The following is a 13,358-nucleotide window of genomic DNA, read 5'->3' on the forward strand; positions in this document are numbered from 1 at the left end:
TATAATAGGTTACATAGACAAGCACAAAGGGGTGAGAGAAAACCAAGAGCTGGGGCAGAGTTGAACAATATGCTTCACCTCCTACATTAGGTCACTTTTTTAAGACTGAGGTGTTTGTTTTATCTCCTGCATATAAACCAACACAGAGAGTCAAGCAAAATGAAGAAACAGAAACGTGTTCCAAATAAAAGAATGATATTAAACCCCAGAGAGGAAAATGATGAAACAGAGATGAGTAATTTACCTGATGAAGAATTCAAAATAATGGTTAGAAAGATAGATTGCTCACTGAACTGGAGGGTAAAATGGGTGAACACATTCAACAAAGAGATGAAAAGTACAAGAAAGTACCAAACAGAAGTCACAGAGCTGAGGAATAAAATATCTGAACTGAAAAATGCAATAAAGAGGTTCAACAGCAGACTAGATGAAGCAGAAAAAAAGGATCAGTTAACTGATAAACAGTGCAATGGAGCAACAATCAGAGCAATAACAGCAAAAAGAAGGGAAAAAATGAAAAAAATTAAGGGACTAAAAGGACAACACCAAATGAACTAATGTTCAATTTATAGGTCTCCCAGAAGGAGAGGAGAAGGGGAAAGGAGGCAGAAATCTTATCTGAAGAAATAATGGCTGAATATTTTCCTAACCTAGAGAAGGAAACAGACATCCAGATCCAGGAAGTCTAGAGTGTTCCAAATAAGATGAACCAAAAGAGAGACCCACACCAAGACATATTATAATTAAAATGTCAAAAGTTAAAGACAAGGAGAGAATTTGAAAAGCAGCAAGAGAAAAAATAATTTGCTACATACAAGGGAAACTCCATAAGACCTTAAGCAGATTTTTCAGCAGAAACTTTATAGGTCAGAAGGCAGTGGCACAATATAGTTGAAGTGCAAAAAGAAAAAATAAATCCAAGCAAGAATACTCTGCCCAGAAGTTATCATTCAGAATTGAAGGAGAGCTAAAGAGGTTTCTAGACAAGCAAAAACTAAAGGCGTTCATCACCATTAAACTGGCCTTACAAGATATGGTAAAGGGACTTCATTAAGCTGGAAAATGTACTAATTAGTAACAACACATGTGAAAGAATAAATTTTGCTGGGAAGGTAAATATATAGTAAAAATAGTGAATTAATCACTTTTAAAGCTAGTTTGAAGCTTAAATGACAAAAAGTAGTAAAATAACTATGTGATACATCACATTAACAAAATGAAGGATAAAAATTACATGATCATCTTAGGAGATGCCGAAAAGCTTTTGACAAAATTCAGCATCCCTCTATCATATTTTACGATAGTGATTTAGATACTAAGGGAATATACCTCAGCATAATAAAGATGATTTGTTTTTGTTTGGTTGTTTTTTTTTTTTTAATGTTTATTTATTTTTGAGAGACAGAGCATGAGCAGGGAAGGGGCAGAGAGAGTGGGAGACACAGAATCTGAAGCAGGCTCCAGGTTCTGAGCTGTCAGCACAGAGCCCAACGCGGGGCTCAAGCTCACAAACTGCAAAATCATTACCTGAACCGAAGTTGGATGCTTAACCCACTGAGCCACCCAGACGCCCCTAAGACCATTTGTGAACAGAGCTAACATCCTACTCAGTAGTGAGCAACTGAAAACTTTTCCTCTAAGATCAGGAATAGGACAAGGATGTCCACTCTTGTCATTTTTATTTAACATATATTGGAAGTCCTAGCCAGAGCAATTCAGGAAGAAAAAGAAATAAAATGTATATAAGTTAGAATGCAAGTAAAACTGTCACTATTTGTAGAGGACACAATACTATGTATAGAAAAATCCCAAAAACTATAGCAAAAAAAAAAAAAAAAAAAAAAAGATTAGAACTAATAAATGAAATCAGTAAAATTGCAGTATACAAAATTAATATATAAAAAATATGTTGTGTTTCTATACATTGATATCAAACTATCAGGGAAATTAAGAAAATAATCCCATTTACAACTGCATCAAAAAGAATAAAATACCTAGGAATGAGTTAATGAATTTAACCAAGGAGGTGAAAGACTTTTATATTGAATACTGTAAGATATTGGTGAACAAAATTGAAGAAGTCATAATGGAAAGTTATCCCATGCTTATGGATTCTAAGAATTGACGTTGTTAAATGCCCATACTACCCAAAGCAATCTACATATTCAGTGCAATCCCTATCAAAACTCCAATGGCAGTTTCTACAGAAATATGACAATCTTAAAATGTGTATGGAACTGCAGAGAACCTCTAATTACTAAAGCATTCTGGAGAAAGAAGAAGAAAGTTGGAGGCATCATGCTTCTGATTTCAAACTATATTACAAAGCTGTAGTAATCAAGGCATTGTGGTATTGGCATAAGAGCAAACACATAGATCAATGGAACAGAATATAGTCCAGAAATATACCCATGCATATATGGTAAATTAAGTTATGATAAAGGGGCCAAGAACATACAATGAGGAAAGAACAGTCTCTTCAATAAATAGCGTAGGGAAAACTGGACTACTATCTCAAACCACACACTAAAATTAACTCAAAATGAATTTAAAAATTGAATGTAAGACCTAAAATCATAAAAATCCTAGAAGAAAGCAAGGCAAGTAAACTTCTCGAAATAAGTCTTGGTGATAATTTTTCAAATCTGACATCTAAAGCAAAAGCAACAGAATAAAAAAAATAAATAAGTGAGACTGTATCAATATATAAAACCTCTGCATAACAAAGCAAACTGTCAATAAAATGAAAAGGCAACCTACTAAATAGGAGAGAACACTTGCAGATTATATATCTGATAAGGTGCTTACATCCAAAATATATAGCTTCCCTTCAAGTGTTTGAGGATATTTTTAAGTAATCTCTGCACCCAGTGTGGGCCGTGAATTCACAATCCTGAGATCAAGGGTTGCAAGATGTACCAACTGAGCCAGCCAGGCACCCTATCCAAAATATATAAAGAACTCAGAAAATCTCAGAAAAACAATTCAGTTTGAAGATGAGCAGAGGATCCAAATAGATATTTTCCCAAAGAAGACATGCTTATGACCAACAGATTTTTGAAAAAATGCTCAACATCATTAATTATAAATGAAATGCAAATCAAAACCATAATAGAGTATCCCTTCACACCTGTTAGAATGTCTGTTATCAAAAAGACAAAAACAAGTGTTGACAAGGATGTAGAGAAAAAGGAATGAGGGACGCCTGGATGGCTCAGTTGATTGAGCATCTGACTTCAGCTCAGGGCATGATTTCACGCCTGCCGGGTTCAAGCCCCACGTTGGGCTCTGTGCTGACAGCTCAGAGCCTGGAACCTGATTTGGATTCTGTGTCTCCCTGCTCCTCCCCTGGTCTCGCTCTCTTTCTCTCCCTCTCAAAAATAAATAAACATTAACTTAAAAAAAAAAAAAAAAAAAAAAAGGAATCATTGTGCACTGTTGGTGGTAATGTGAATTGTTGCAACCACTATGGAAAACAGTATGAAGTTTCCTCAGAAAGTTAATAGACCTATAATATGATCCAGCAATTCTACCCCTGGGTATTTATCTAAAAAAAGTGAAAACACTAACTCAAAAAGATATATGGACCCTCATGTTCATTGCAACATTATTTATTATAACCAAGATATGGAAACAACTATCCATCGAGGGGTGAATGGATAAAGAAGTTGTGATACACACACACACATACACTCACACAAACATACACACCATGGGATATTATTCAACTGGAAAAAGAAAAAAAAAAGAAATCTTGCCTTTTGTGCCAACATGGATAGAACTTGAGAGCATAATGTTAAGTGACATAGTGTGAGAAAGACAAAAACTGTGATCTCACCTATAGGTGGACAAAAACACCTCATAAATACAGAGAACAGGAACAAATTGGTGGTTGCCAGAGGTGGGGGGTAGGTGTGGGCCAAATGGATGAAGGGAGTCAAAAAGTACAAACTTCCATTTATAAAATAATGTCATGGGAATGTAATGAAAAGCAGGGCAACTCTAATTAGCAGTACTGTATTTCATATTAGAAAGTTGATAGGAGAGTAGATCTTAAAAGTCCTGTCACACAAACAAAAATTTTGTAACTATGTATGGTAACAGATGTTAACTAGACTTATCATGGTGATATTTTGCAATATATACAAATATAAAATTATCATGTAGTATACCTGAAACTAATGTAATGTATGTCAGTTATATACCTCAAAACAAAAAAAAATGCACTAAAAATTGTAGTAAAAGGTTAATAAAAGCTTCGAGTTCCCTACCACAGTGATATTTTCAAGAACAGGAGGTGAAGGGGAAAAATGCCTGTAAATTAGTCTTTATTATCATCCACCTGTAAAGCAGCTTGATTATTTATTTGTGTCTAAAGATGTTCATCCCAAAGGCATTATTGTCCATACAAGTAAATGATTGAAGCTAACAGACTTAATGTTTCCTTCTGGACTGGTTGGACAAATAGTCTATCTTTTGAAGCCTCTGGCTGCAGGAATCTAGTAGACTTCCAAAGTATAAAATTCAACCATTCAAACAGAGCAATTCATCTCTGATTGCTGCAGACTGCTGTAATCCATCTGCTACTGTCATTTCTCAGCTCTCCGTGCCTAAATTATATTCCTTCAATTGTGCTTAAATGCATTGCTAAAACAATCTAAATTCTAATGTCTGTATTTTGGGCACTGTTTTATGGTGTGTTACTGATCTGCTTGTTGAATCTCCAGCCTCCTTAAAAGCTCTTAAAAGCTTTGCTACAACCAACATTTTGTGGTAATATGAATGATTTTTTAAATCTTTTTTTTTCACTAGTACCCACTCTTTTCTCTCTGCAGAACATTCAGATGGTTCAAGTTGGTTTTCATTTACCACTTCATTGTAGGAGAGTATCACATTGCCCAGAAAAGAATTAAAGCATTTACATCTTGCGGCAAAAATCTTTTAAAACACAATTCTGTAAATCAAGTAAGTATTCATTTCATTTGCAGGTTGAGAAATGCTGTACTACTCAGTGAAGTTTTACATGATTGGTTTCTTTTCTATTATTTTTAGCCTTGGGGTTTGAGAAAGTAAATTATATCCACCAATATCCTGTTCTTCAGAGAAGTTTCAAACACTTTTATTAAAATCTAGAACTGGACATCTTTTACTACACAAAGAAATACTTATGATATAACAAGTGGTCCAATTGCAGATTTTTAAATGTACAGGCAGGCACATTGACAAGGTCATAAATTATGTTATAAAATTCACTGCTTATATATCACTGGGATCAATTTTTAATGAAATTTAATAAGAAAGATCATCACTCATTATAACTGGTTAAAGTTAATAGAGTTTCTAATTAAATATTATTATCCAGTCAAATCAAAAGCTGTCTATGGAAGCTAGCCTATGAGAAGGAGGAGGAAAGTATAGTTTTAGAGAAATTCCTTTTTACTTGTTACAACAGCTGATGTTTAAATACAAAAGAAACATTTGCCATGAGTTCAGTTTAAAGGGAACAATTTGCAAAATTATCCATGTTTCCTGCATCTGCAATCTAGTTCTCCCATATTTCTGGACTACAAACATGCTGTAATTCCCCAAAACATAAAAATAAAGAAATAAGCAACAACAAAAACAAACTTCTTTTAGCCATATCATTTTATCAGGATACAGTCTATTTTATATGTTTCATTTACAAGAGTTTTCTTAAGTTTATTTATTTACTAAATGACGCATCCCTCATTTACAAGAGTTGTAAAGTTGTCTCTACTAGCCATGGTAATATATCAATACTGGGTTCTAGATTTGTATACATACCTGCCTGCTTCATCTCTCTTCCTCACTGAAAACAATCCAATAGACATCCCTGTTTAGAGGGTTCTTGTCTTCCTCTATCGCTCCTGATGGACTTTTCCATCAGGTAAAGATGGAATGCTGTTTCCATCAGGTAAAGATGACTAAATGTTCTGGTCATCTGTCAAATTATTTATGGCAAAAACCTAAAAGTCATCTATGACTCCTCACATACTTTTATTCATCCTTTCCATCCAATTCTCCATAGGGTTCAGTCTACACATTGAAAACAACATAACCAAAATCCAGTCACTCAACCCTTATGCAAACTGGCATCTATTGTTACCTAGGCTAGTGCACTTTAACACCTTCTTACGTGCAATAATCAGAAACTATCATCTGATTTTTATAATTATACATTAAGGTGAAGCTGCAGAGAGACTCCAAGATTGGCATTAATGGGCACCTGGTCAGTTAAGCGTCTGTTTTTTTTTTTTAATTTATTTAAAAAATTTTTTAATGTTTTATTTACTTTTAAGAGAGAGACAGACAGACAGACATAGACAAAGAATCCCAAGCAGGCTCTGCGTTGTCAGCACAGAGCCCAACACAGGGCTCAAACTTACAAACCATGAGATCATGACCTAAGGCAAAATCAAGAGTTGGTTGCTTAACTGAATGAGCCACCCAGGTGCCCTTAAGTGTCCAACTCTTGATTTGGGCTCAGGTCATGATCTCACAGTTGTGAGATCCAGCCTTGTGTAGGGCTCCATGCTGAGCATGGAGCCTGATTAAGGTTATCTCTCCCTCTCCCTGTGCTCCTCCCTGTGCTCAGACATGTATATGTTCCCCACCATGCCCCCTCTCTCTCTGTCTCTCTCTTAAAAAAAAAAAAAAAAAAAAGATATCAGCTAGAATGTTATTTCCCCTTTAGATATAGAGAACATTAACTCAACCTCTCTTCTAAGCCCTGTGGATGTCTAAATTTTTCCCAAATATATGTTAATTCCTGGGGAGTATATAGTTTCACAATTACTTTTGGCTTTAAGCTTCCACTTATGGTGATTTAGTTCTGTTTGGGCTTTCATGTGATATTCTCACAATTTGATGAGTTACCTGCCTGTTTTTCACTATGTGAGTCTTTGTGAGTCTCAGACTTTTCATCTTTCCCATACCTATCACTTCACCCCACTCCAGGAAAAAAAAAGGCCTTCTCACACAAATTTCTCTGAATAATTGAAGCTATGGTAGGGAGAGGAAGATGGAAATATGTTGGACCAATGAAAGCAGCAAATTGAATAATAACTATTTTTGTTCTTAGAAGTCTTTTGGCATCCTCATTACTGAAAATTTCTTTACTGCTCATTTTATTGAATCTAAAATTATTTCTGACAACTATGCCTCCCTCATGTCCATTACTGTGTGTATACACAAGTCGCTGTATTATTTCTGGGAACTTAAATCCTTCTCATTCTAATAGGGTGCTCAGTTATGCTGTCTCCAGACCATATTTCAAACCTTAGGCTGATGTTTACATATTCAGACACAACAAGAAACTTAACAGAACCTGAGGACCTTTCATAACCAAGATCCACTTTCATTAGAACTTTATAGATATAAATATACATTTCGCCTGTTGTACAGATGCTTTCTTTAACTTAGAAATTTGGGCATAAAGTAAACTAATACAACCCAAAAGTTTCCCTGTTATTAGTAACTGGCCATATATCATTACTACAATGCTTTTCTAAGTAATAGCCTCTGCTCTGTATTATTAGATGATGATTCCTGTTGTTTGGCGAGGAGGCTAATTGTAAAAAACACTATGAATAGATTCTATGAAGAGAGTTTTTGTCTATAGGACTAAGATAGCTTACTCTTATCAACTGGGCTTGAAGCATGCTCCATAAGGCTCTGTAATCTTGTCTCTGTCCTTGCTGCCATATGCTCCTGACTCCAGTGAAACTACAACTTTTGAAATTGGTTTTGGGAATATACCATATTATTCCTAAGGTTGCCTACCCTCACGTGAACATCTATTTCGAGTTTTTTTTAAACGCTATCATTTAGCAAACCACATTGAAATGTGATGATTTTTCTGTAACTTGACATTTTTATGAACAAGGCTACCATTCCAGAAATTATCTCTTCTCTCTCTAGTTTCAACAGTTTTCCTTCTTTAATGGATCACTTTCATCAGTACACAAATATACTGCTACTTTTCTAATTAAAAATTTCTTTCTTGACTCTGCTTCCTTCAGCTATTCATTTCTTTGATCCCCATGCAATAAAAATTTTAGAATAAATTGTCTGCACTTCCATTCTCCAATGTCTTTTCTCCCAGGCTTCAACCCAGTTCAAACAGTCTTTACCCTCATACCCCCAATTCACTGAACTTATTCTTCTGAGGATTCCCAGTGCTCTCCATTTTGATAAATCCAGTATTCTTGTACTTCTCATATTCATTCTCCTTTAGCAACATGTGTCTCAATTGATTATTTCTTCTTTGAAATGCATTCTTCTTTAGCTTCAAGGAACCCCACACTACTTTTTTTTTCCTAGTCTATTTGTCACTTTCTTCAAATATCCTTAACTCACTCATTACCATCATTCTTACCTCCTATCACTGGAAAGTCACAAGTCTTTGTGTTTAGGTTTCTCCGTCCACATTATATCTCCTTTGGCATATCATCTATTCTCACATCATCTATGTGCCTACCAACTCTAAAATCTGTAATTCTAATTATCAAAGTATAATTCTAAAAAATGTTAAAAACACAGTTACATAAATTGTGAGCATACACCAGAATGTCATGTAATCTATTAATGATTAAATCAGCAAAATGACGAAGTTGATGTTATATTGTTCCAGATGTTACAAAGAAGAAAACATTGATACAGTGTTAGAAATAACTTTTTCCAATAATAGAGTGGGTTGCCTCCTAAGAAAATAAGATGCCTAATACCAGAAGTGTTTAAGCAAAGTGACTGGAAGTCCATCTATCAAGAGTTTTTCCAAGAAGCTTTTGTTTTAGGTAAGAGGTAGGATTAGATAATGATAGATGGTTAAGTTTCCTGGAAAGCAGGATCTGAGATGGAATTTAGAGTATATTAGTTAGGGACTGACCTTGGGACTAATAATTGTACAAGGAAGGGACAAAGCAGGATTGAGCAGAAGGGAGTAGTCAAGCTGTGATATAGGCCCAGTGACAATCTTGACAGGCTTATATCAGGAGGATTGTTGGTGCTGGAATGACACTTTAGTGCTATCCTAAGTTGGCCCTGAGTAGCCACAGTTTATACTGCACATCAGTCATTATTGGATATTCCTTGGAAAGGAATATCTTGGGCAAGATAGCTCTCTGTGGCTGAGGCCATCTGTGAATGTTGCTGATTGCTGAAAGCTCTCTACTGACTCCATTCCGAGTAGCTGAGGTAATAAGCCCTTTATTGGAAAGAAATTTAGGTGCCACATCATAGTGTTCACTACAATAAACTATGAAGTCCAACCCAGCACCAAGAGTCTCTTTTTACATGCAACTATTTTAATAAAACATTTCATGTTCTGATTTAAGTTGAATTATGATGACTTCCAAATTTCCAAGCATGCAATATTGTACATAGTTTAAGTGGACTCAATCCATGATGAAAGAAAGAAACTCTGCTTTAGTAAATGTGTCAATCATTTATTTATAGAAGCAGATTTTTTTTATAATATATGTCACAAATCTACATGATAATCCCAAGTGCCAGATTTTACTTTTGACTAGCTGAGCAAGCTGAAATATTCATAAATTCACATGGAGCCAGATGGCTTCCCACTGAATATGCATTTGAATGATTCCTGTACATTATTTATTCCAAGAAGTACACAAAATACACCATCATCATAGTAGGAACTCCTAATGTTTGTTTCAGAAAGGAATCAAGAAATAACAGGTGTCCAATGCTAACCATATTTTAGGTTGAGCTTTGAGTCCATGTGTATTTGAAAATTGCTAAGACAAAATAAGTGTAATTACTTCCCAATAGTCTCTGAAATATCAGGAATCTGAAATAAGAGGTTTAAGCAATAAGTTAGCATTGGTAAAGAAGAGAGCTAAACTTTGTGAAGATCTTTTTTTAAACTAATTTGCTAGGCCTCTAAAACTTCAAATGTATAACACTTAATGAAATTGTTAATTATTTATTATTAAGTTGATCAGTATTTTTTTGAGGGTGCATATATTTTGTTTTTCTTTTCAGGTTGGAGTCCCAGATGTGAATTAGAAACAAAAACATAATTTAATCATTGTTTCTTAAAAATATTTTGGAAAAGATGAAATGGTAAGTTTCTGATTTTTTTCTTATTTTTTCAATTCTTAGAGTTTCCTTTCACTTACATCTTCTTTTCCCTTTTTAGAACTTCCTGTACTCTAGAGATATACTTATCATTGTTATCTCTCTCTCTCATTCTTGTTCTTTTTTCCTTGAAATATGGTAAGCAAGCACAGTTGTTTTATAAACTGTATTTGTAATTTTACTACCTGAAGTCAGTGGAGAATTTTCTTCTGATGGTAGCTTTTCAGCTCTTGTTGCCATACTTTCTTGTGTGTCTGATTAACTTTGATTGTTTGCTGGTCATTGTCCTTGGTAAAGTATCTGTAGAAGTACTCCATGGTCTAAAATGAATGGATATTCCTCCAGGGATTTTACATTTGCTTCTGCCAGGAGATTGGAGAGGCATTACCAATTGAGAACAATTTTAGACTAGTTTAGCTTAAGTTCTGTAGTCTACTAGTCTTTGCATATCCAGAAGGAAAATCCGTAGTGGTTATATTTATGGCCATAAATTCTCAGGGACCTTATTTTACTTTCTTTTTAATTGTTCCTGCTTATTACCAAAGGTAACTGTCATACAATTTATTTGGTCTGGAGTAAAGTATGGCAGATTTACTTCTAGTTGATCCTTAATCTGAAGTTTTTTGGGAAGTTCCAGCTTAATATGTCCAAGATCCCCTCTAAGAATCCCCAGTCTGTGGGAGCCTTGGGCTACCCTCTGATTCTTTGCAAATTTTTGCAAATGCCTGAGGGCAAAAATTGATTCCACATTCCAGTTATATTTCTGAGTTCAAGCTTTTCCCTAACATGGCTGTGTTTGCTGTTTTATTATTTTTATTTCATAAATATTTTTAATATTTTATTTAACATTTAAATATCAATCCTCTACTATTATTTGTATGATGCATAAATTATAATTATTTCTTCTATTTCTTCTGACATTAAATATTTTTGCCAGCAATGGTGTATATTTATCAGTTAGAGGTCAGGTTATAGTAGCAAAGGGGATGGTACCAGTTAATGGTAGGTTTTAATAATGGATATTACCATCACAGAATGTAATGGACATGGAAATGCTAAATTTGGGAAGAGAAAAAAGGAAAACAAAAGTGGAATAAGGTAAACATCTAGACCTTCATCCCTTTAGTCCACATTAAAGAACCCATATAATGATAGCCAACACCTAGCATAATGCCTCCTATAAAATAATCCACTTTAAATCTGTTACATCAGAAGTCAGAGTGTGCATAAGCAGACAAAAGGTTTGTTCAATGTATGTGATTTGAAACAGAAAATAAGTGTACATAATTAACTCAAGGATAAGGTTATTGTGTAAAACAAATAATACAGGCCATTGTTGTGCTCTCTCTGACTTCAAATTATCACATATATATTGAATGTTAATTATATGTCAGGGCCTTTTCTAGACAGTAGGGATATTTTTCATTGCTTTCAGAGTTTTCCAGTCTAGCAAATGATAAAACAGGGGAAAAAAAGTAATTGTAATAACTTGTGAGTAGAGCTACAATAAACAAACTGCAGGGCATCATGAGGAGCAGTCAGCGTAAGGGACTAACAAACGGTACATGATCAGGAAAGATCTCTCAGAGGAAGTGAAATTTATACTAACACCTAAAGGAATAATAAGAACTGGAATGTTTATAAGGATTTTTTTTGTTTGTTGTTAAGGAGAGTGAACAGTGGGAACAGCATTTGTAAAGATTGATAGGAAAGAGTACCTGGTACATTGGAGGCTTTAAAAGAAGCCCTGTCTGAAGTGTAGTGTGTGAAAGAAAGAGTTGCTTGAGGAAATGTCTAAAGTTTAGTTTAACTTATAGTCCTTTATAAAAATGTTCAGGTACTTTCTTAGAAATTAAATAAGGTCAATTATCTCTTTCAGAGAATACATAAAGTGGTATAGTAATGTGTGTGTGTGTGTGTGTGTGTGTGTGTGTGTGTGTGTGTAATTGTACCAGTATTTGGCCACCAAATAACAAAGTTGACTCTTTGACAGTAAGGAATAGGAAAATCAATCAATCAATCAATCAATCAGTCAATCCATTGTCTTCCATGATCACTTCCTAGTAAAACAATGTAAATTAAGGGAAGGGGTGATCTATGTGATAATTTTGCCTAACCATTAGTAGTGCACACAGGACACTATAGAATTGAAATGAGAGAACTGGAAAAGAAATTCAAAAGCATATTCACATAGTACAAATATTTCACAGAAGCTTATTTACTCTGAACTTGAAAAAATAGATTGATTTCAAAACTTTAGTGTTTAATCCTATATTTTATATCCTCTTTAAACACATATTTCTGGGAAATGTTTTTGTTTAGACAAGAATAGCTACCTTTTGTCTTTACAAGACTTTATCATCATCTGTGCTGAACTAAAAATTCAGTATGCAGGTGGCTTTTTTATTGATATAGAAATGACACCACATACAATATTATTATATCAATCTGATTTAAAGAGCAAAAAGAATGTGTTTATGTAGTTAGCTACACTGCATAAACCTTTTCTTTCATGGCTCTTGGTAGAAAAATAACATCGGTAACAACTAAAGTACTTACATAAATGCATGTTTTATAGCTCATAATCAGACATTAGCTAAAGCAATGAAATAATCTTCAAAGTTTTCCAGTGAATAAAAACAGAATATAATTTTCTAGTTAAGCATAAAGCTCAACATAGGGCAAAGTATAAAAATTGGACAATGTTTTAGTTTGGTTCCTAGCTCCACTGTTAACTCACTGTGGTCTGCATTAAGCCAAAAGTCAAGATATACGAACACTAAGGGCCACTGGTCCACATGAGTCTGGAATGGTTTCATAAAACTTTACTAGAGGGCCTTTTTCAAATTAAAATAAAGACAAGCAAACAAAATCTTCAAAGTGGGTGAAAATATGCTGTCCATTTAATTATGATATCTAGGAAAATTTAATGGATTAAAAGAGCATTTGGAAAATATGTTCAAATACTCTCATTAGCTAGGACTAATATATTTCATAGCCCCTTCCTGCATATCCAAAAAGAGTTTTCTTTCTATGCTCTTTTTTTAATGAGAAGGAGGTAGGTTTCCTGCGTTGAACACTACATTTCAAATCTAATTTCAGTAGACTCACATGCAAAACTTTTATGATCCTTTTTGTAAAATGACGCTTCTGATTAAACCACTCACTTTCCTCAATGTGTTTCTTGCCATAATATACCATGCATTTATATATAATTTACATATTCCTCTCACTGA

This window comes from Felis catus, chromosome C1, assembly GCF_018350175.1.
Source record: "Felis catus isolate Fca126 chromosome C1, F.catus_Fca126_mat1.0, whole genome shotgun sequence".
In the NCBI taxonomy this organism is placed as follows: domain Eukaryota; kingdom Metazoa; phylum Chordata; class Mammalia; order Carnivora; family Felidae; genus Felis; species Felis catus.